The sequence below is a fragment of the Elephantulus edwardii genome, unplaced genomic scaffold (assembly GCF_000299155.1).
Source record: "Elephantulus edwardii isolate Elephantulus edwardi_28Jun2011 unplaced genomic scaffold, EleEdw1.0 scaffold00074, whole genome shotgun sequence".
Lineage (NCBI taxonomy): Eukaryota > Metazoa > Chordata > Mammalia > Macroscelidea > Macroscelididae > Elephantulus > Elephantulus edwardii.
Genome location: NW_006399824.1, coordinates 3,503,085 through 3,526,173, shown reverse-complemented (window position 1 = coordinate 3,526,173; position 23,089 = coordinate 3,503,085). Strand labels below are relative to the sequence as shown.

Here is a 23,089-nt window from a genome sequence, read left to right as displayed (position 1 = left end):
CATCACTGAAAGACTGTGTCCTTAGGGAAGGAAAATCAACACAAAGAAAATACCAGGTTTGACTGGAAATCTGAAGACACAGATAAAGACACAGCCTACTGCAAACTTAATTGCTCGCAGAGCAAGCAGGAAAGTGAAAAATATACCATGAACATCTGTTGTTTGTGAATGACTAGGGTTGGGTCAAGTAAGATTAGCCACATAGAATAGCAGCCCTATAGCGTTTCGTAAGAAAACACCTCAAGCTTTAGATTAGCAAAGCAACTGGAGAGCACACACAGAGAGAAATGTCTATTTATAAAAAGTAAAATAAAATAAAGCCATCCCCCAATGTGAATATAAACATGATATGATGTATGAGATGTCTTGTGCTTTCACTAAGAATAATATGGGGTTTGTTTTATGAAAACAGAATTTAAAAATTGGAATTTTTTTGTCTAACCTTTGGGCAATGTAAGAAAATCTTATATAGATCCAAAAGAGGCACTGGGGGCTATTAATTCACCTGAATGACTAACACATATAGTCTAAAGGTTATCCGGACACTCATTCTGCTTGCCTGTATGTGCGAGGGTTTGTGTACAGAATTAAGTCTAAAATAAACTGGAGGGAATCTGAGGAGTGAGCATTTACTCTTCAGGTTTGTGCTATGTTTCCAATATCATTTTCATTACAAATGACTACATGGGTTATTGAAGCAAATACGTACATCACTGCAATATTCTCTACTAATAGATGCTGTTCTTCCAGCCAAGTCAACAGCATATAATATAGAGCTGGAGTAATGTCCCAGGCAGAGGACGACCAGCAATACCCCTTAATAATGCAGGTCTCCAGTGGCACATTTAAAGTAGAATTCCTAGAGCCTGCATTTCAGCAGCCCCCGTGGAATGAACTAATCACTTGGAGCAGAGCAGGAGCCCTGCTGTTCAAGCTGGCTTGTTCTGAGCCAATGGTTTCTCATCTTGGTGAGCATCAGCTGTCAGAGCCACTCTGCAGGGACGTCTTTTTGAAGATTGCTAAAGATCTTAATTGAGAACATCCCCTCTAGCTCCAAATAAGGTTTCTCCTGCTCACATGTGGATGGCCAAAAGAACAAACAGATATGTCTTGGTGTCTTGGAGAAAGTACGGCCAGAGTACTCTTTGGAGGCAAGGTTGGCGAAGCTTTATCTAACATACTTTGAATATGTTATTAGGAGAGTCTATTTCTTTGGAAAGGAACATCATGCTTGGAAAGGTCAGTGAAAGAAAGGAAGATCTTTGACCAGGTAGGTTGACACAATGACTGAAGCAATGGGCTCAAGTGTGTCAGAGACATTAAGGATGACACATTATATATAAGGCAGGATTCTGTTTTCTTGTTCATAAGGTCACTAGGAATTGCACTCGACCCGAGGGCGCTTAACAGCAACAAAGCTCATGTGTCATATAACTTCAGAGCGAGCAATAGTATGATCATCACAAAATGACAAGAATGCCCTATCCAATAAGCTGGACTAAAGGAATAAGCAGAGTTGGACAGCAGTGTGTGCTAGAAAAAGGACTGGACCTCAGGACAAAACTAGGCTCCAAGAAAGTCTGTGAACTTGCACAAATTAACTAATCTGTGAAATGGGCAAATAAATAGTCTAGCCATTAGATCAGTAAAAGTACCATAAGGTTCAAAGCACATCAACCTAAAAATATGCCTCTCTAAACAATCCTTTTTATGAACATTCCCCCCCCCACGCTGTTGCAAAAAACTTTATTGTTTCATTTGGTCCAAGGCTTGGGCAAGGGGTTTCTGGGTGGATAAGATTCTACATCTGGGTGGGATAGAGAAGCTTGCTGCTGATGGCAGGGGGATGCAGAGGTTTCGCCCCTGCAGGTCCCCACAGGCCCCTAGTCGCGCTTGAGGGTGAGACGCTTAAAGAGATACTCACCCAGCCCAGCCTGAGGACCACCCAGTCTTCTACTGTTGGTCAGATGGTCACCCATCTTCTTCAGCAGTTTCACTTCCTCATCCAGGAACTGGTTCTCTAGAAAGTCACAGAGATGGGGGTCAGTATGGGCAGAACCCATGGAGTGCAGATCCAGAAGGGCCTGGTTTAGGTTCTTCTTCAAGGCCAGCGCTGCTTGCATGGCATCCAGGGTTTTACCCCACCCATCCCTGGGATGGCTTCTGGAAATCTTGGAAGAGGACACGGCCATGGCGCTGGTTTTGCAGCTTCCAGAGCCGCTCGGCACCCTTGAGCTTCTCCTTCGCCAACTCGCGGAAGTGTCCAAGCCTTCCAAGGCCACATCATCGTGGTCAAAATAAAAACCCAGAGAGAGGTAGGTGTAAGAGGCCCGCAGGTGCAGGTTGACCAGACGACTGATGCCAGCTTCTGCTTCGGCGGAATAATTTTGATGGATCTGAGAGCTCATAGTTGGTCGAGGTTTGGGGGCTAACAAAAAAATAGTGTTAGCTGGTCCCGAAAATAGGAGATGGTTAAGATGGTCCCAAGGTTACGCCTGGAGGTGAAGTTGGAGGGTAGTCGCAGGCTGGAAGGGGGAAGTCGCCGGGTCTGTTCCGTCCAAACATTGTTGAAGCAAGAGACAGATCCACGGGACCGCTGGGGAACTCTATGGACTTTCTTTTAAAAAAAAAAAAAAAAGCAAATAGTTGCCATCAAGTTGACAACTTCATGTGCCTCAGAGTAGAACTCTGTTCCCAGCACTTCTAGTGGCTAATATTTCCAAAGAATATTACCAGATCTCTCGTCCAAGATGTCTCTAGGGAAATGCAACCCTCAACCTTCCAGTTAACAGCCAAGTGCATTAACAATTTCCCATCCAGGAATCCTTTTAAAAAAATCGTTGTCATTATGGTTGTGTACTCTTGGGTCAGAACTGACCCATAACTGACCTGCCTTTGAATTTTCAGAGGCAGTAAGAACTGGCAGACACTGATCTATTTCAGAAAGTACCATATGATCTAGAAACAAAGGTAAGAAAGGAAGACATTGAAGCTACACTGAAGGCATTGGCAAAAAGCAAGGCCCCAAGAATCAATGGGACACCAATTGATATGCTTCAAATGACAGATGCAGCCCTGGGTGTGCTCACCAGTCTATACCAGGAAAGTTGGAGGATAGCTGCCTGGCTGACTAACTGGAAGAGATCCATATTTTCTCCTATTGCCAAGAAAGGTGATCCTACAGAATGTGGAAACATTACTATCACAAACAAGCAAAATTCTGCTGAAGATAATTCAAAACTAATTAGCATAGATAGGGAACTGCCAGAAGTTCAAACTGGATTCAGAAGAGGCCATGCCACCAGGAATATTAATGCAAAAGTCAGACAGATCTCATCTGAGAGCAGAGACTACTAGAAGAATGTCTATTTGTGTTTTATTGACTATGCAAAGGCATTTGACTGTGTGAATCATAACAAGTTATGATTAATATGGACATGGAAAATAATGAAGATCCCAGAACCTTACTTGTGCTGTGTAAAAACTAGACCTAGACCAAGAAGCTGTTGTGCGAACAAAGCAAGGTTCTACATAGATTGGAAGAAAACTCATCAAGAACCTTCAGTATGCGTATTACACAACCTTGCTTGCTGAAAGTAGAAAGGATTTGAAGCACTTGCTGTAGATCAAACACTGCAACCTTCAATATGGATTGTATCTCAATGTCAAGAAAACAAAAATTCTCATCACTGGACCAATATGCAACATCATGATAGACAGAGAAAAGATTGAAACTTGTCAATTACTTCATCCATAATAAACACAGTTGACACCAGCAGTCTGGAGATCACGAGACATATTGCACTGGGAAAGTCTGTAGCTGGAGATCTCTCCAAATTATTGAGGAGCAGTGATGTTAGTTTGAGGTCTCAGGTAAGCCTAATTCAGACCATGTGCTTTTCAGTCACTTGCTATGTTGCTGAGAGATGGACAATAAATAAGGATGCAGAAGAAAAAATTATGGCTTTGAGTTATAGTGTTGAGGAAGAATACTGAATAGTCCACGGATTGTCTACAGAACAAATAGATATGTCCGGAGAAGGTGAAACCAGAGTGTTCTCTGGAAGTAAATATGGCACAGGTTTGTCTCACATACTTTGGGCATGTTGCTAGGAAAAGCTATTCTTTGGAGAAGAACATCATGCTTAGAAAGGTGGAGGCACGTCGAAGAAGAGGAAGGCCCTCAGCCAAGTGGATTGACACAGTGATTGCAGCAATGGGCTTAAGTGTGTCAGAGACTGTGAAGTTGGCACAGGATGGGATAGAGTTCAGATCTATTGTTTATAGGTAGGGTTGCTGTGAGTCATACTTGACTCAATGGCACCTAACAATAACAATAAATCACACAGGAAGAGATTGCCCATCTTTCCTCATGGAGCAGTTGATGGATTTGAACCATGTACATTGGAATGACAGCACAGCTCCCTACCACTAGGTCAAATGGACCATTTTCATTTACCCACATAAAATACAATTTTTTTGGTTTTGCATCTATTCTAACCTTTGACTTGTACATGATTTTTACATATAGCCTGGTTTTGAACGTTCACTTTACTTCCAATCCTTTCTACAAAGATCAACATTAGACTTGCACTGGTACTTGTTTTTGCCAACCAAATGAAATCCAGCGAGGACTCTCACTCTCACAAAATAAAAAAGGTGAAAAGAAAAACGTCAGCATTGATTTTACAGTGACTCCTTCAAAGAGGTAGCAGTAAGAGCAGTTTCACCAAACCCCAAACTACTTCCCTAAACTCAGCATCAAGTCACCAGAGATTTGCACAGTGTCTGTGAACACTATGCTGTTATTGTTCTTGTGTTGTTTTTGTTGTTGTTGCTGTGTGCCATCAGGTCAGCTATAACTCATAGCAATCCTATGAACAACAAGTCAAAACCTTGCCCTATCCTGCAACACCCACATGATTTCTGATATGCTTAAGTCCATTGTTATAGTTAATTAATATTCCATCAATACCCGGGGCCTTATTTTTGGCAATGTTTTCAGTACAGCTTGAACTTCTTCCTTCATCACCACTGGTTCTTGGTTATGTGCTGCTACTTTTTTCTTTATATATAAAATTTTTATTTCACACTGGTTTACTCACAAAACTTGTATACATCGTTTTTCATACTGAGTCTTTCTCCTTCCTTTACCACCCCTCCCTCCACCCATCAAATTATATTATGTGCTACTTCTTAAAATCATTCCATATCTGCCAAGTCTTTTTGATGCAATGACTGTGTATTCCTTGTATCTTTTTTCGATGCTTCCTGGATCTTTCAAGATTTTACGCATAGCATCCTTCAGTATTGCTACTCCAGGTTTTTGTTTGTTCTTCAGTTCTTTCACTTTAAGAAATGCTTAGCAAGTTCTTCCTTTTTCATTTTCTGACTCCTGCTCTTTGCACATTTCATTATAATACGTGTTTTGTCTTCTCAAGCTGGTCTTTGGAATTTTCTGTTCAACTCTTGTTTTGATATGTCTTTCCTTTATTTTGGCTTATCATTCTAGTGCAATTTTCAGAGTCTCTTCTGACATCCATTTGTTGTGGTCTTCTGATTTCTTCACGAATGATATCCTTTGTGGTTGGTATCGCAAAATTCCTCTGGTCTCCAGTCATTAGTGTTCAATGCCACAACTACTCTAAAGATGATTTTTAAATTCAGGTAGGATAGATTCAAGGTCATATTTTGGTTCTTTTGGACTTGTTTTCATTTTCTTCAGCCTCAACTTGAACTTGAACAAGAGTAATTGATGGTCTGTTCCATAGTCAGTCCCTGACCTGGCTTTGACTGCTGAAATTGAGTTTTCCACCGATTTCCACAGGTGTAGTTGATCTGACTTTTGTTTAGCCCATGACTATAGTCACCATTTGTGCTTTTTATAAAAGATATCTACAATTAATACATCACTGATTGTGCAAAAAATCCAGTCCTTCAGCATCCAGCTTCATTTTTGTCACCACATCCGTAATTTCTGACTACCAATCCTGCTTCTTTGCTGCCAACTTTAGCAGTCCAGTCACCAATTAGTATTCCTAATGAATCTTGATTGCATGTTCAATCCTCAGTTTCCTCGTCTTTGGCTTTAGTTGGTGCATATATTTGAATAATGGTTGTCTTAATACGTCTTGCTTGAATACATGTGGATAATATCCTATCACTCACAGCACTGCACTTGAGGATGGATCTTGAAATGGTCCTTTTTACTATGAATGCAATGCCGTTCTTCAGTTTTTCGTTCCTGGCATAGCAGATCACATGACTGTCTGATTTAAAGTCGCTGATGTCAGTCCATCTCAGCTCATTAATGCCTAGAATATTGATCTACATTTATGCGTTCCTTTTTTTTAACAATTTCCAGATCTTCCTAAATTCATACTTTGTACGTTCCATATTTGAATCAGTAACTGATGTTTGCAGCTGTTGTCTGTCATTTTTTTAGTGTCTTCCAATCTGAGGACTCTACTCCTGTGTTCTTCTATTGTTCATAGGAATTTCGAAGGCTTGTTGTTTCAGAAGTGGATGACCAGTCTTTCTTCCTCAACTGTCTTAATCTGGAAGCTCAGCCAAAACTTGTCCACCATGGTGACTCTGCTGATATCTGAAATACTAATGGCATAGCTTCCAGCATCGCAGCAACCCGCGTGTCCCTCTAGTACAACAACTGACAGACACATGCTGTACTCATGGGAGTGTTGTTGTTGTTGTTGTTGTTGTTAAGTGCCATTGAGTATACTCCCCCAAAACAAGAAACCAACAAATTAGTGATGTATCCTTAAGCATAAACCCCAAAGACATGCAAACATATAGATATCAGAGCTTAAGCAGCAGCTGGCTCTCTCGGCAGCTGGTACTGGCAAAGCAGGCCCAAGGCCAAGGCTGGGAGTATGGAATGACATACCTTTAAAAAGCAAAGGGCCATTAGAAAGACAGAAAAGGGGGGTGAAAGACAAAAATAGACGCCAGAAAATCCTTGACAACTTCAATTTTTCTCTCTATTTGCCATAATGTTGCCTATTGGTCCAATTGTCAGGACATTTGTTTTACTCGTGTTGAGGTGTAATTCATACTTCTTTAAGTGCTTCAAGTCTTCTTCACATTCAGCACTCAAAGCTGCATCATCTACATATCTCTGCTTGCTGAAGAGTCTTCCTCCAATCCTCAGGCTACATTCATCTTCCTATAGTACAGTTTCTGAAATTTTTTGTTCAACACACAGACTGAAAAGGTATAGAAACAGAATGCACTCTTAACCTATACTTTTCCTGATTTAAAACCATGCAGTATCCCCCTTGCTGTGGTCAAGTGACTACCTCTTGGTCTGTGTACAAGTTCCTCATAAGTACAGTTAAATGTCCTGGAATTCCTATTTTTCTCAATGTTATTTGTAATTTTTTATGATCCACATATTACAAAGCCTTTGCATAGTCAATAAAACAGAAGTAAACATGTTTTTGGCATGCTGCTTTCAGCCAACATCCACCTGAGAGCAGCAAAGCTATTGTTCCAGAGCCTCTTTTGAACCCAGTTTGAATTTCTAGCAGTTCCCTGTTGATGTACTGCTTCAGTCATTTTAAAATTATCTTCAAGAAGTAACTTATTTCATATGAAACTAACAATATTAGTGAACAATTTCCATATTCTATTTTATCAACTTTTTTGTTTTTTAAATGAGCATATATATTTTTAATTTCCCCAATTTTTCTTTATTTCCCAATGTTGCATAGTAATCTATTGTATGAATGCACTATAGCTTCTTTCTGGGTGGCATCAAACCTCTAGCCTAAGGGTATACGTGCAAGAGATGCAATCCCAGAGGCCACATGGGCTCACCCGCATACATGTTTCTTTCAGTCAGTTTGCCAGAGAACTGTTTCAAGTTTTCAACTATTTTTTGCATAAAACAGTATGTTGAAGGCTGCATTTGTTTGTTCAAACACTTTAATTGGTATTCCCTCAGTTCCTAGAGCCTTCTTTTTCATCACTGATGTCATTGTACCTTAGACTTCTTCCTTCAGTACTGTTGATTCTTAAGCATATGCAAAACAATTGAACATGGACAAATAACTTTTAGTACAATGACTCTATATTTCTTCCATTTTATTTTTTATCCCTTCCTTCTTCTCTTGATTTTTTCTGCTTCATTCAATATTTGCCCATCGAATCTTTCAATCATGTGACTTGAGGCTTCAATTTTTTTCCAGTTCTTTCAGCTTGAGAACTGTTGAGTGTGTACTTATCTTTTGGTTTTATAATTCCAGAATTTTTCATATTTCAGACTCTCTTTTGACATCCACTTCAGTCTTTACTTTCTTTACTGTATTTTTAATTACTTTCATCATGTATAATTTCTTGATGTCATCACATAACATGTCTGGTCTTTGGTCATTAATGTTTAATGAATCAAATCTATTCTTGAGAGTCTCTCTAAATCCACTTGGGATATATATTCAAGTTTGTATTTTGGTTTTTGCAGACTTATTTTTCTTTAGCTTCAGTTTGAACTTACTTATGAGCAACTGATGTTCTGTCCTGGCCTTGCGCTGACTGCTGTTATTGAGCTTCTCCACTGTGGCTTACCACAGATGTAGTTTTATTTGATCCCTGTATATTTCATATACAACTATGTGTATGGTTGAAATTTGTTTTTCTTTTTTTTCTATAATTATATTTTAGTAATTTTCATAAACATTTACAGAGATTTTGGGTTTCCATTCATTCATTGTTGCACTATTCTCTCTACCCTCCTCCCAGTTTGTTCTTGTCCAAATGCCACAGTGCTTGTCAAAGCCAGTTCTGATTACTCTTCTTTGTCAGTGTGTCCCTTGCCATTCCCTATCACTCCTCCCTGAGAGAGACTTCACCCTGCGTCATAAGGAAAAGGGGATGGCGTATTCTCTTAGCTACTTCCTGCTGAAAAGGGACGCTGTGGGTTTCAGGGTGAAGATCTTCTCTCACTACTCTAAAGGGCCCCTTTGGCAGTAGGAAACACATAGACTATTATGGAGATTGATTTTGGAATTTAGATGCACTCTTATTGATTGTGCTTGGCCATACATGTTCATATCCTTGAAGATGTATCATGGGGGTGTTGCAACCTAGAAGACACAAATTTGACTAACAAGTTATAAGTACATGAGTCAAAAATTATGGAAAAGTAAAAGACAAGATTCTTTCATTGTTTTACAAACCCTCCCCCAGGTCCCCTCCACCATGTAGCCCTCGCTCTAGTCTCCTGTGATGACAGAAATACCTAGTTATATATCTCTTTTAAACAGTTTTTAGAAATTTGTTTTTCTAAAAAGGCATTTCCAATGACTAAGTCATCAGTCATACGAAATTCTAGCATACAATCTTGTTGCATTTCTGTTCCCAAGGCCGTGTTTTCTGATTACCAGTCCTTCTTGGTTTCCAATTTTTGCATTCCAATTACTTATTATTATTATTATTAATATTATTATTATTAGTGTATTCTGAGTATGTGTGTGATCAATTGCAAACTGCAGAAGTTGGTAGAAATCCTCCTTTTCTTCATCTTTGGCTTTAGTGTTTGGTTCATAATTTTGAGGAATAGTCATATCAGCAGGTCTTCCTTGGTCATGTATGACAATTATTCTACTACTGATAGCATTGTACTTTAGGACAAATCTTTAAAGGTTCCTTTTGATAATGAATGTGAGGTTATTCATCTTCAGTTTGTCATTCCCAGCATGGTAGACTATGTCTAATTCAAATGACATATACCAGTCCATTCCAACCAGTAATGTTTATATGTCAATCTTGATGTGTTCCATTTCCTTTTTTGGCAACTTCTGATTTTCCAGATTCATACTTCATACATTCCACAAATTATTAATGGACATTTGTAACTGTTCTTATTTTTGAGTTATTCCATATCAGCAAATTAATGTTTAGATGGATTGAAAGCTTTACTCCTCCTACTTCATTAAAGTTGATTCAGCTTTGAGGAAGCAGCTCTTCTCCAGTCATTATTTTTAGTGCCTTCCAACCTGAGTGCCTCGTTTTCTGGCACTATAATAGACAGCATTCTGCAGCGACATACAGGATTTTCAAGGACCCTTATCTTCTTAGAAGTAGAAGATCTGATCTGCTTCATAATCTGTTGCAGTGTGGATGCTCCACTGAAATAGGTTACTCCGCTAATATTTGGAATACTGGTGCCATTGCTTCCATCATCACAGCTATGTACAAGCCACTGCAGATCAACCAACTGACAGAAGAATGTAGAAGAATGTCAGGTCCATGAATCTGGACATCCCAGGTCCATGAATTGGACATCAAGATAGAAGTTTCCCTTGACTCACGTAACTGCAGAGGCTGAGGAACACAAGATCAATGGGTGAGAAGACGAGATGCTGACTGCAGAGTCTGGAGAATCCAAGGTCAACAGGCAGTATGGCAGGCTGCTGGCTCAAGTCCAAAGAACCAGAGATGATGAGCCAAACACAGGCTCCACATTGAGCAACAAGCAACCTACCACTGTCAGAGAGTCCATATGTATTTTCAAAGTACACTACATCCCTGAGGAGCCTTCCTGTATATCAGATCAGGACTGTGATTTAGAAGGGGTTACAGCATGGAATACCTCCAAGACGTGTTCCAACACCTTTCTGCTGTAGCACCACTGAGTTTTGTCACCCAAAGACATACATAAAGAGGAACATGGAGGAAAAGTACATGTAAACACACAAGAAACTGGTCATTTGGTTACCTTGGAGCAGCAATTGACTGCCCTGAGGACACACTTGTAAATAATTCCTTTGATTACCCACTGTTGTGTGTGCCTTTTGATTTTTGTACCAAGTTCAAGTACTACCTATTTTTTAAGTGGGAAAGAGAAATAAAAAAATAGATAAAATGTAACAGTTAAGGGGAAAACCCAGAATAAAACATTTTAAAGACTCTTCAGAAACCAAAATGTAAGAATTAGGTATCAGTTAAGAACAGTGTCCAATGATAACTAATGACTATCATTAATCAATTTTCTTTGATAATTTCAAGGAAATTTCTTTGTCTACCAGCACAAGATAGCAATCAGGTCAATTGTTAGCTTCTTAAGAGAAACACGACTTTTTGTAGTTGTCATGTGACCCAGCTCAGTTTCTTAAATAGAATTATTAGTTAAATGTATTAGATTACTTGTGGAGAGAGGGTAGGGGCAAAGAAAAAGCGGTCATCTTTATTCATTTCTGTTGTGACTGGCAGAGTGCTTTTCTTCATTGGTGTTTATCATAAAATCTAACTTTCCTTTTTCCCCCCACTTTTTATTGTGATCTGAGCAAAAGTTTACAGAGAAAACTTGTTTTCCACTCAGAAACTCATAAGCATCATGTTTCATGACATTGATTACAATCCCCATTGTAACAGCACTCTCTCTACTTCATCCCAGTGCTTCTCATCTCCATTCATCCTTCTTTCTTATATTTTTCTGCCCTCTGGTCTTTTTCTCTAGGCAAATGCTGCCCTTTTTATCATGTATGATTAACTGTAAAATCTAATTTTTTAATAACAGCCATAAATAATGCCTGCAGGTCAAATGTCCAGAATCACGCAAGAATTATATGTTTTCTTATTAAAAAAAAAAATCAAGGGCATGAGTTTAACCTTCAGGCTTTTTACCCACTCCCCAGAGCAACGGGCCACCACAACAGGACAGAGTTCTATCAGCACTTTTCTACTGACTTTAAAAAAAAAAATAAGAAGAAGAAGGAACATGCTTCTCATGCCTCAATCTTAACAAATGCAACTGGGCCCCATTTCTTGGCTTTGAGATAATGAAAAATTAATTACCATACTCTACAAGTAATAGTTTCCACTCAAAGCACTCCCTTAGAAGTAAATACATCATAAATAGTTTCTATTATACCAAGGGCTGGTGGATTGGGCAGCCTGACGTCCATAAATCCTTTTCAACAGACATGTTATTTCTTCTGGGTAACAAACAGATTTGTTTTAGATCGGAGAGTCAACTGACAGATGGCCTTTGTGAAAACACACCATTTGTATAAATAAATTATTTTTTTTATTATGGTATTCTGCTTTTGTGGATTTGGAAAATCAGTGCCCCCATTCTCTGTGAATGAATGGGTCTATTGCAGAGAGTAATTATGTTTAGGTGTGAGGCCAGATTGCACAGATCACTCAGCACGGATGCCAAGGCCCAAATTCTCTGGATGCCTGCTGCCACCCCCACCACAATTGTCCTGGAGGTAATGGGACAATCTTTCCCAAGGGGCTCGGCTATTGAACAGAGCAAGATACCAACTGGCACGCTCTCCCTAGCCCCAGGTTTTGTTTCCTTTAAAGCCAATGATACCACATGCCTCGTTTTCCGAACCACAACTTTGCATAATTGAGACCTCTAATGTATTTGGCTTAAAAACTTGAAATCTTTTCTTTTCCTTTGCAAGACAACTCACAGGTTAAATGTGAAACCACAGTACATTCCTTTACATTCTAAACCAGACTTAACTCAGAACCTATTAAAATCTCAGCTATAACCCATTTTTTAACATATATACACACAAAACACACATATAAAACAGATATTCATGGAGAGAAGAACACACGTATAGTTACTCATATAGAACAATTCTCTCAAAACCCAAGAATTGGGACTTGGGACAAAAAAGAACATATTTTAGGGGTGGGGTTTTTTGAGGGGTTGGGAATCTGTTTGTTAGGAATTGAGACCAGTAAAGCATTTCTTTTGTTAGAGACCAAGATGTTCCTTTAGACCAGAAATACCAAAAATCAGCTTTGTTGACATAATAATTGCCCATGTGCCCTATATTAAAGACATAATTGCTTTCCCTGAATTATCAAGATCTCAAAGCCATCAGTGCAAGATTAAGAAAATAAAAGTTTCTACAACCCCCCACTGCTGAATCTGACTAGCTTAAAAAACAAAGCAAAAGTGTCACACCAGTTACAGTCACTGTTTAAAGAATGATAAAGAATTTAAGAAACATTGCATAACATGGATGAATCCAGAGGAAATTATGCTTAATGGCATAACTCAATCTCAAAAGGATAATTTTTTTTTAAAAAAATCACTTATAAAAAGCTAAGAAAGGGTTTACACACAGAGCCGTCCTTCGATAGATACTAGAGAAAGGAAGGCAGAGAGAGAGGAGGGAAAATTAGTAATCAGACAACAGGAACTTGTTAAGTTGTGTGAAGGGAAAGGTAATATACAACAAGGGGCTGATTATCGTCCTTCATTAGCTACTTTAACCAATTGTCATTAATGTTATAAACCAAAATGTATATGAATAATTGAATGAAAAACCAATGTGACTTGTAAACCTTCACTCAGATCACAGTAAAACACAAAATAAAATACAACAGAAAAGACTTAGCATATTTCTAGCTTAAAAAATAAAATTAATATCCAAGTGTCTAGTGGCCTAGTGTCTAAGGAGTTGTGTTACCAACCCAAAGGCATGTGGTTCAAACGCACCAGCTGCTCAGCAGGAGTAAAATGGCTCTTTTCTCCTGTGTAATTTACAGCCTCTGAAAATCTACATTTTTACTTCAATTTAGTGGCAATGAATGAGGCAACTTAAAAAAAAACCCACAAAACAAACATGTGACATGTCTGTTTTAAACAAAGAAGTCATTCATGCTACATCTCAATGAAATCTTTACTAGACATCAGAGTTGCTAAGTCATAATATTATGCATACATACAAATCCAGGGTTAAGAAAATATTTTTAATGCAATTATAACCATCCAAGCCCTCTGCAACTGGACTTTTGCTGACTCCTTGAGGGAGTCAAATCACTAAATGCAAAATGCCTTTGTCAGAAGCAAATGGATCTAGTAATTTAGCTTCTAGGAGGCTCCTGCGCGTCCTAATCATCCAATTAAGGCAATGACTTGACACTTTTCAATTTTGTAACCAGGCAAGTTCATTAGATCTCTGCCTCAGTTTCCCCATTTATTAAAAAAAAAGCTAATAGTTCCCACCACTTAGATTAATTGGAGTAAAATGCTTGACACAGTGCTCCATACACTCAGTAAGTGGTGGCGTTGAGCTATTGGGTTGATTTTTAAAAACTTTATTTTATATTGGTTTGCATACAAACTCCATATTCATTGCCTCACACATTCCTCACCCACATTTGTTTCATATTCCCATACACTGCGCTTTATAAAATGAATCACCATTTATCTACGCCCGCCTGAGTTGATTTTTGACCCATAGTGACCGTGAGTGACAGAGTAGAACTGTCTCACAGCATTTTCTGGATGGCATTCTTCAGAGCAGATCCTTGGGTCTTTCTACTAAAGAGCCACCATTGTGTATGTGAGTCCACCACGTTTTCAGAGGCAGTAAATCATGTAGAAGGAGATTGCCATCCTTTTCCCACAGAGCAGCTGGTAAATTCGAACCGAAGGGTTAAAGTGCAGCTTCACTAGAGCTCAAAGAGGCACTGAGTGGGTCTGAACTGTCAACCTTTTGTTTAGCAGTCAAGCATTTACACATTGTGTGAAAAGGACTCCTTTTCAGTAAGCTCACCTTTTATCATTATCATCATTTATTGTTATTCAACACGTCAGAGACTCCCTGTGCGGAGGCTACTGAAAAAACTCAAAATTAGTGATGGACTTATAATCACGTTAATTCATTTAAATGACTTTTAATTGTGTAATTAATATAAGAGATACAGTGCATAAGTGTGCAATTATACAAAATGTGTATCAATTATATAATTAATACACATAATGTGCAACTGTGTAATTAATATGCATTTTGCATGTTAATTATATCATTAAAACATATGTTATTTGTGCAATATTGTATAATCAGTGTTACATGTTTCTTCAGGGGTAGAAATATGTGCAATTTTACCATGATGGGCATATTAATTTACTTATCACCTATGAGTATGGGATGGCAGAAAGAGCACAGATACCTTTGAGCTGTGGTACTGGAGAATAGTATTGAATATTCCATGGGCTGCCAGGAGAATAAAAAGTTTGTCCTGGAGAGGGTGAAACTGGGCTGCTCCTTGGAGCAAGGATTCTGACATACTTTGGGCGTGTTGCAAGGAGGGGCCAGTTCTTAGAGAGGGACGTCATGCTTGGGAGGGTGGAGGTACAGTGCAAGAGAGGAAGAGCCTCGATGAGATGGACTGATTCAGTGACTGGGCAGGTGTGTCAGAGACAATAAGATTGGCACAGGATAGAGCAGGTTTCAGGGCTACTGTACATCGGGTCTCTATAAGTCTCAAGCGATTTGTCGGCACATAACAACAACAAACAAATATCGCCTATAATATGCCCTGAAGCATTTGTAATTGGTGAAAACGACACACACTAGTTGGGTACCAGGGAACATAGTAGATGCTTTGCCACTAATTACCTGCCTGGCCTTAGCTAAGCCACTTCACTACCAGATTGCTTCATAACAACATAAAAGGGACCAGATGAACTCTATCATCCCTTCTGGTCTAAAAGCCAGTAAGTATTGGGCGCTCTGGTGGCCTAGTGGCAAGACACTGCATTGTAATCCCAAAGGCCCATGGTTTGAATTCACTAGATGCTCCGCTGGAGAAGAAGGGGCAATCTCCTCCTGTGCCAGTCGATGGTACACAACAAGAAAAGAAAGAAAAAAAAAACACCAAAACCAAAATCCAGTTAATATTATGAAACCAAAGAGCTGAGGTTCTATTAATTTTTCTGAGTTGTAATTGTACTAGTTAAAAAAAACCAATCAGTATGAAAAGGGAGAATTCTGACTAGCACATTCCTCAGACCCAGCTTTTCTCACATACCACATAAAATAAGTCATAAATAATCCACACAAGAATGACCATGTATGCCATTCTTGCAAAGAAAATGTGATTCTAAAACACACTGATTCAATATTTCAGCCAGTCTGGCTCATGAGGTCATCGGGTAGAAGCATTTTTCAAACATCCCACATGGCTCCTATCTCCTAATGTTGACCTGCTGGTTTTCTGGTAGGGAATTCCATCCCTGACTCTTGGTGACACTTGATCTCATACTCAGAGGAAATAAAATTATGCCGGATCCAGATTGGTTGCAGATCCACAAGGTTTTCATTGGCAGATTTTTGGAAATGGGTATCAGGTAATTTTTCCCACCTAGTCTGGAAGTGTTATTGAAATCACAGCAATGCACGAGCCTCCACTGACAGATAAGTGATGACTATATATTGGAAGCAGGAGTGGCATCCACTTCCTAAAGAACATGCCTCTAGAAATGCTATGAACTTTGAGAAACAATGATTGTTATAGAAAGGCTTCAGGTCTTCTGTCCATAGGGTTGCTATGAGTCGTGCTCGACTCAACAGCAATCAATAACAACAATATGTATGAGGTGCATTGACTGGGAATCAATCCTGGTCACTAGTATGTTGTTTGCTGGGTGTCATCAAGTCGGTACCGACCCATAGCGGACTCTCTGGCAGATATTCAGAAGCACTTTTATATATTTTTTTTTATTTATTCACTGTTGCACATTTTCTACCCTCCTTTCCTCACTCTCCCCCCAGCCCACCCCATAATACATCCTTGTTCTAAATTGTTCTCATGCATAATCATATATTCCTTTCAGATAGTTCTTCCCCTCATCGGTTCTAATGCAGTGTTCATTATCTATCCACTTTTTTGCCCTTTTCTTCTCCAATCCCCCCATGTTTGTCCTATTTTATAATAGTGCTGTTGAGCAATGCATATCCTTTTGTGACTGAGCTATTTCACTGAGCATACTGTCCTTAAGGCTCCCCTACGTTGTGTAATGTTACACTATTTCATTGGTTTTTAATGTTGCGTAGTATTCCACTGCGTAGATGTACCATTATTTTTCTATCCATTCGTTTGTTGATGAGCACTTACGATGCTTCCATCTCTTCGCTATTGTGAATAATACAGCAATAAATATGGACATCAGAGGCAGTTTTAATCACACTGGAGGAGTCTGCTCATCTCTCTTCTGCTGTGCAGTTGGTGGATTTGAACTGAAAACCTTTGGGTATGCAGAGCAGCTTCCTTGACACCAGGACTCCCTTGGTGTCCACTATTGCAGGTGAGAATTCTACCCTGAACCACAACTGTATATCATCAAGAACAAGCATCATAAATATATATAGGAAGGAAAGTAAATGTTTCCACCAAGAATGGGGCAAGAAAACCCTAGGAGATGTTCCAGAAGACCAACTGAAGCTCTTTTAATCTATGTCTTGGGGAAAGAAGACTTATCTTGACTGGACTTCTGGCCTAGAAAGTACATTTAAAATCCAAGTATAGCACTACTGCCTAAAGTCAGAATAGAACGCTTAAGAAGTGAAGAGTCAATAAGCCAAGATCTTCAGGACCAGGAGACATTGCAAAGCCACATGAGATAACGGGTTTAAAAAGAGAAAAGGTTTATTTATGCCTTGATGCTGTATGCATGATGCTGTTTCTCAGCAGAACACTTGTTTAAAATGCACATGTTCTAAAACACTAGTAATGTCCTCAAGAGCCTTGATTAATAAGCATAAATGCGGACGGCCGTTGGGTCCCTCCTCCTCAGGCAATCGGAGGTCCCCCATTGCCTAAATATTTACAAGTCGACAGAAGCAAATAACACATATGTTAGCAAATGAAAGCAGCTTTGAAAAGCTTCCATTTGGCCAGTGCTAAGGATTCTGTTTTCACAGAGGCTTCTCTTTTTGAAGGGATCAAAAATTTACTTCTCACAATCCTCATAGAGAAATCTGAGGAGAGGCATGGACGGTTCATAGCAAATTAGCGTTTCCCACCGAAACACACACACACACGCCTTTGACTCACCCTCCAAGCAAGCCTGGAGACCTGGCCAACATCTTCACCTACAAAGAGACCACCATGAAGGATCCAATCAACACCTCCTCTCCATAAAAATGTGTTTTGTAGAAACTAATAAAAATGGGTCCTTAAGACAATAGCCTCCTACTGATGTCCACAGGGCTGTTGGGAGTTAACACGTTGTGAAGCAAGCACACAATCACCAAAACATGCATGTGCTACTCCAGATTTTATGCACCAGGGGATTCTAAAGCGATCTTCATGTATTAAAAGAATTAACAGACACGAATATTCTGGTCTTGTGGCTGTGACTGCTACCTTCCCGGCGGTGGACATATGTTAATATATCTGTAATGATTTAAAGACATCATCAAAGGTGGTCTCTGTCTACTTTCACCTTCTAAGGTGAAAGAAGTGCCCGATGAACGAACGCCCACTCCACCTTCTCCACCAAAGGTGGTTGCTGCCTCTGGGAGACAGGATGGTGACCAGAGCGCCTCCGTCTCTGGCACTGGGGAGAGCCTGATTTTAGCAAGAGGCCCCAGGCGCATCCAGGAGCTTCGCGAGCCAGAAACGCGGAGGCCGTGCGGCTTCCTCATTAACGCTCCTGAAGGACAATAGCTCATCAAGCCCCGCGAAAGCCCCGGACCCGTCGGAGCCTGGGCTGGCGGGGGATGAGGCTGAGCGACTCCTCCTAGAGGTGGTTATGTGGAGAAGGAGCAATCCCTTCTCCCTCCTCCTCCTCCCCCCGCTACCATCCGAGGCCCGGAGAACTGCCGCTTGCCGCCATTGACACGCACAGATCGAACCCAAAGAAAGGCAAAGAGTCCTGCCCCGCACCGCGCCGCGCGGGCCGATCTGCGCCCGGCGAGGGGCGCGCGGAGCGCACGGGGCGCCCGAGCCGGCGGCGCAGCACCAGGTGAGCCCGCCATGGCCATGGCATTATTGTTTCGTGGGGCTCCAGGGTCTGCAAACAAAACGCGCCACGGGGGCAGTGCGAGAGGGGCCGGAGAGAGCCACCTCGGCCTCTCCCCACAGCCCCTGCGGGCGCACCCCCAATAATCAACCCCTCCCTAAGCAGAAATCAAGATTAATTCTTAAAGATGCCTAACTTGCTTCCTCGGGAAATAAAGGGGGGGGGCTACTAAGGAACAGTACAATTCTTGGGGCCAGCGAGGGGCTGGGGGCTTCTAGGGCCACGAGGGAGGGAGAGGGGATGCGGGCTAGAGTCGAGGCCCCCGGACGAAACTGGGGCGGGGGAAGCCCGGGGATGCGGAGTTCAGGGCACAGAAGAGGAAGAAGGGAGGCGCGCGGCCGAGGGGGACCAGGCAGGGGCGAGGGGCCGTGGAGGGGCCGAGCGAGAGCGGGCAAGGCCGCTCCGGGGCCTCCGAGGTGCCCAGGCGGGGTGCCGGCTGCTCCGGATGACAATGGAGGGGCGCCGGGCGGAGAGAAGGGGCCGGGGGCGGGCTGCGCCGGGAAGGTCAGGCCGGGGACGCCGGCGACGAGGCGAGGAAGGGTGCAGCCGCCCCGGCCGGCAGGCGTGCGCCCCGGGTGCCCGCGCGGAGGAAGGCGCGGGGCCGGGCACTCCCCTCCGGTTCCCTTTCCGGGGCGCCCGGAGCCGACGTGCGCTGCGCTTTCCCCGGGAAATGGCGGCTCCTCCGACAAATCTCAGGTTCTCGCTTTGCGCGGGAAAAAGGAAAAAAAAAAAAAAAAAAGAATAACAAGAGAGTAAGAAAGAGATCTAAAAAAAAAAAAGAATAAAGGGGATAAAAGTAAAGTGACTGCGGCGCCGAAAGGGCTGCGCTGGGCGCAGTGCGGGGCGCGGCGGGCGGGGGACCGGCCCTGCCTCCGGGCGCCCAGTTCGCTCTCCGGCCACGGACCGTGCGTGAGGCCTCGTCTGCCTCCAAAATCACCCCCACGGGTGTCTTTTCTCGCCAGGCCTCGGGGGGGCGCCCCCAGCTCCTGCCCCCCTTTGTTCCTCCACAACAATGGCTCCAGGACCACTGAACCCCAAAAGGGACAAATGAACCATTTTCTCCAGGACATTTCAAAGGCTGATTGCTCCTGGCCTGAAATGGATTGCAGTGGCCTTGATATAGGCCCTGTTAGTTGCTGGAGTGTCTTGGCGATGACTTTTCAGAGGGGCTCCACTGAAAAGCCCCCCCTAGAGTGGGCAAAGGATTGAAAAAAGTGAGAAGAAATGGGCTGAGAAACCAGCGCAGGTCCCTGTGCGTGTGTGAAGTGAGGTGAGAAAGCCTTAGCCCTAATTTTGAAGGCAGTTCCTTTATTACATTCTCCTAAGACTACATCCATCTGATCAGCTCAGGGGAATTCAAAACCAAGGCCCCCTTCTAGGCAACCCCCTTAGATTTCAGGAGCCGGTCCCTAGAGGTACTCAGTCCCTCTTGGCAAATGGTTTCCTCTTTGATTTGTGTTTGCCATTGAAACGGTTCAGTAGGTGAGAGCAAAAAGAAACCTTATTAAGAGTGAAAATGAGTGTTCAGTGATGCTGTTTCTTATTTAGAAACAGTTCCTGTGTGAAACAAATGAAACTACAAATAAACCTCAGCTCTTTCCTATTTAAGTGAGTCATCTCTTAATCCTTTGTTAGAAAATATTTGTTAACTGAAGGTTCTGAGCTTTGAAAAAAATTTGGAATCATGGTCACTGATTTTCATACTTATTTTAGACCAAGACTATCAGATAAATAAATACAGGCACTACCTGGACAACAAGCTTATCTCATATCACACAATCCACACCTTTAAACCCCCTGCGTGTATCTACATTTTCTTTAAGAACATTTCTCCTCTGTTGCCTTTGCTACCCTGTTAGTGATTCACCTGGATCCATTTATTGCTCTGCTTTCTGCATTATTAATGGTTTCCCTGGTTTCAAAACTCTATAAAAGAATTTACCTCCCTAGATCCAGAATGTTCCAAAAACTCTGACCCTACTCCCACACCATTCCATCTTCTGTCTAGTTCCCAGGGTTTTTGAGGCGCCTCTGGTCTGCTGTTTCCCAGCAGGACACCCTGCTAGCTATTGTCTGAGTCAACCCGTCTGCTGTCCCTGTCTCCTGCCAGCAAAGCCAGGGAGGCAAACCCTGACTTAGACAACTTGAAATGAAAGCTATCTCTAACTTGTCCAGGGGGGATGCACAAGGATCCAACCAACTTGCTTAAAAATTGATTTCATCTTAAATAAACCTTAGAGGCAGATGTGATCGCGCCAAATGCTTTCAACTGTACATTGCACAGATGGGCAGAGGGATTGTGGTTGAGAGATCATTCGGTGAGTGTATTGACTCCATGCTGAGGAGATAAAGAATTTTTAGTGTGTTGTGGGGTGCCTTCACACTGTGGACCATAACTCAACAAATTCAAACCTTGCCCCATCGCACAGCATCCTCGCTCTTGCAGTCACAATGCCAGTCTACCCCGCTGAGCATTTTCTATCCAGATAAAACAAAGTAAGAATGAGTAATGTTGGCCAGCGAGTGGACAAACAGGTACAGACTGAACATACTTACGCTGCAGAAAAGTTGTAAATTGACACAGTTGATCTGGAAGGCAGTTTGGCACTATTAAAACTAGTAATCTGCTTTCTTCTTCTATGAACCGTGATTGCAGTTGTCGGCATATAACCTGAAGGAATCTGGTAGCGTGCTCAGTTATGAGTTGGGCTACTAACTAACAGTTAAAGCCTCCAGCCACTCTGAAGGAGAAGGAGGAGCAGTGCCCTCCTCTGAAGATTTGTAGCTTCGGAAAGCTGATTTGTGAAGGTTGCTGTGCAGTGGGATGAACTCCCCCTGAGATGCCAGTGGATTTGGTTTTTTGGTCTGTGTCCTAGAGATGCAGGTGTGCATGTGCCCAGCGTGTGCCGGATTGTTCCTTGCAGGGTGCTGGTAGCTCTGTCAAACTGAAGATATCTTCACAGCCATCAGTAAGAGATAGCAATGTCAACTCAGGAGTCCCTGGATAATGCGATCAGTTAACATGCTCAGCTACTTGCTGAAAGGTTGAAAGTTCAAGAATACCCAGAGGTGCCTTGGGGGGAAAAGTTCCTGGCGATTTACTTCTGAAAAATCAGCTATTGAAATCTGTTAAAACACAGTGTATGCATCGGATACCCTTCTCCCTGGCTTGTGCTTTCCCTTCTGCATTCAAACCCTGCTAATTATTCATAAAGTCTAGGCCAGTTTCCTCCCTCCCCTCCAGCTTGATTTTTTTTTTCTCTCTCTCTTTGAAAATTATGATAGCAGTTTGTGACTTTAATTACATCTTACTGGTAGCCTTTAAATTATTATTTGTATGTAGTTATCCACGCAATATATAAATTAAATCAACTTCTAAACTTTCGAGTATTCTAAATAATAGCTAAGGATGCCTGTAAATAATAATGTGATTAAAATCCTCCTTACAAGCCTGCTTGAAGTCTGTCTGGTGTAGTAGGTATCTTCTTCCAGATCTTTCCTGTGGAGTTACGTGTGCATTTTTACTTACAGAAATGTGTGGCTTTATTTCATTTTACATCACTGGTACCACATCATATTCAATGTTTTATAATTAGCTTTTTTTATTATTGATATGTCTTGGTGACCTTTCTATCTTCATATATATAGATTTGCCCCATTCTTCTTAACTGCTTTCTAATATTCTAGAAAACAGATAATTTGGGAGTTTATACCACCACCATCAGTGGCTATTGAGTTAACTCCAACATATTTTAGCCTCATGTGATTCAGAGCAGAACTGTGATTCATAAGTGATTTTTTTGAAAGTAAATTGCCAGGCCTTCTGAGTCACTCTGGCTGGACCTGAACTACCAACCTTTCAGTTACTAGTAGATGAACTCCTGAATTATTTGTTCAGTCTGTTATGTTAGGTGCCGTCGAGTTGTAGACGACTCATAGCGACCCTATGAACGAAAGGCCTGAGCACTGTCTAGGGACTCCAAAATTAGAAATAAGGGACCAGGTGCTCTCCCAAGTCGTTTTTTATTTGATTATGGTTTGATGAAATCCTCTGAATCTTAAGATTTCCATGATTGTGAATTCCTAGGCAGATGGCATTTTTCTCTTTTGTGTTTAGAGGCCAATTTGTTTATGTTTGATTTGGGGAATTCAGTATTAGACCTAGAGGGGCCCCAAGGTGCCCAGTCTAGTTAAAAACACAAGTGTTCTCTGTCCTGAGGGTTCCCCACAAACTCTGTGACTCCCAGCATTGGGATTTCACTGCCGCTCCTTCATCCCAGCTTCAAA

At 41.5% G+C, this 23,089-nt stretch overlaps 1 protein-coding gene and 1 pseudogene across 1 annotated transcript in view; one reads left to right on the top strand and one right to left on the bottom strand.

The window, feature by feature from the left end:
* Positions 1 to 1,883: 1,883 nt before the first annotated feature.
* On the bottom strand, positions 1,884 to 2,408 carry LOC102863385 (annotated as a pseudogene).
* A 15,939-nt stretch (positions 2,409 to 18,347) lies between these two features.
* LOC102865519 (core histone macro-H2A.2-like) overlaps positions 18,348 to 23,089 on the top strand; it is a 71,048-nt gene continuing 66,306 nt past the window's right edge. Inside the window, exon 1 of the mRNA XM_006888985.1 lies at positions 18,348 to 18,745. The gene's annotated coding sequence lies outside the window, so the exon portion shown is untranslated. The remainder of the gene's footprint in view (positions 18,746 to 23,089) is intronic.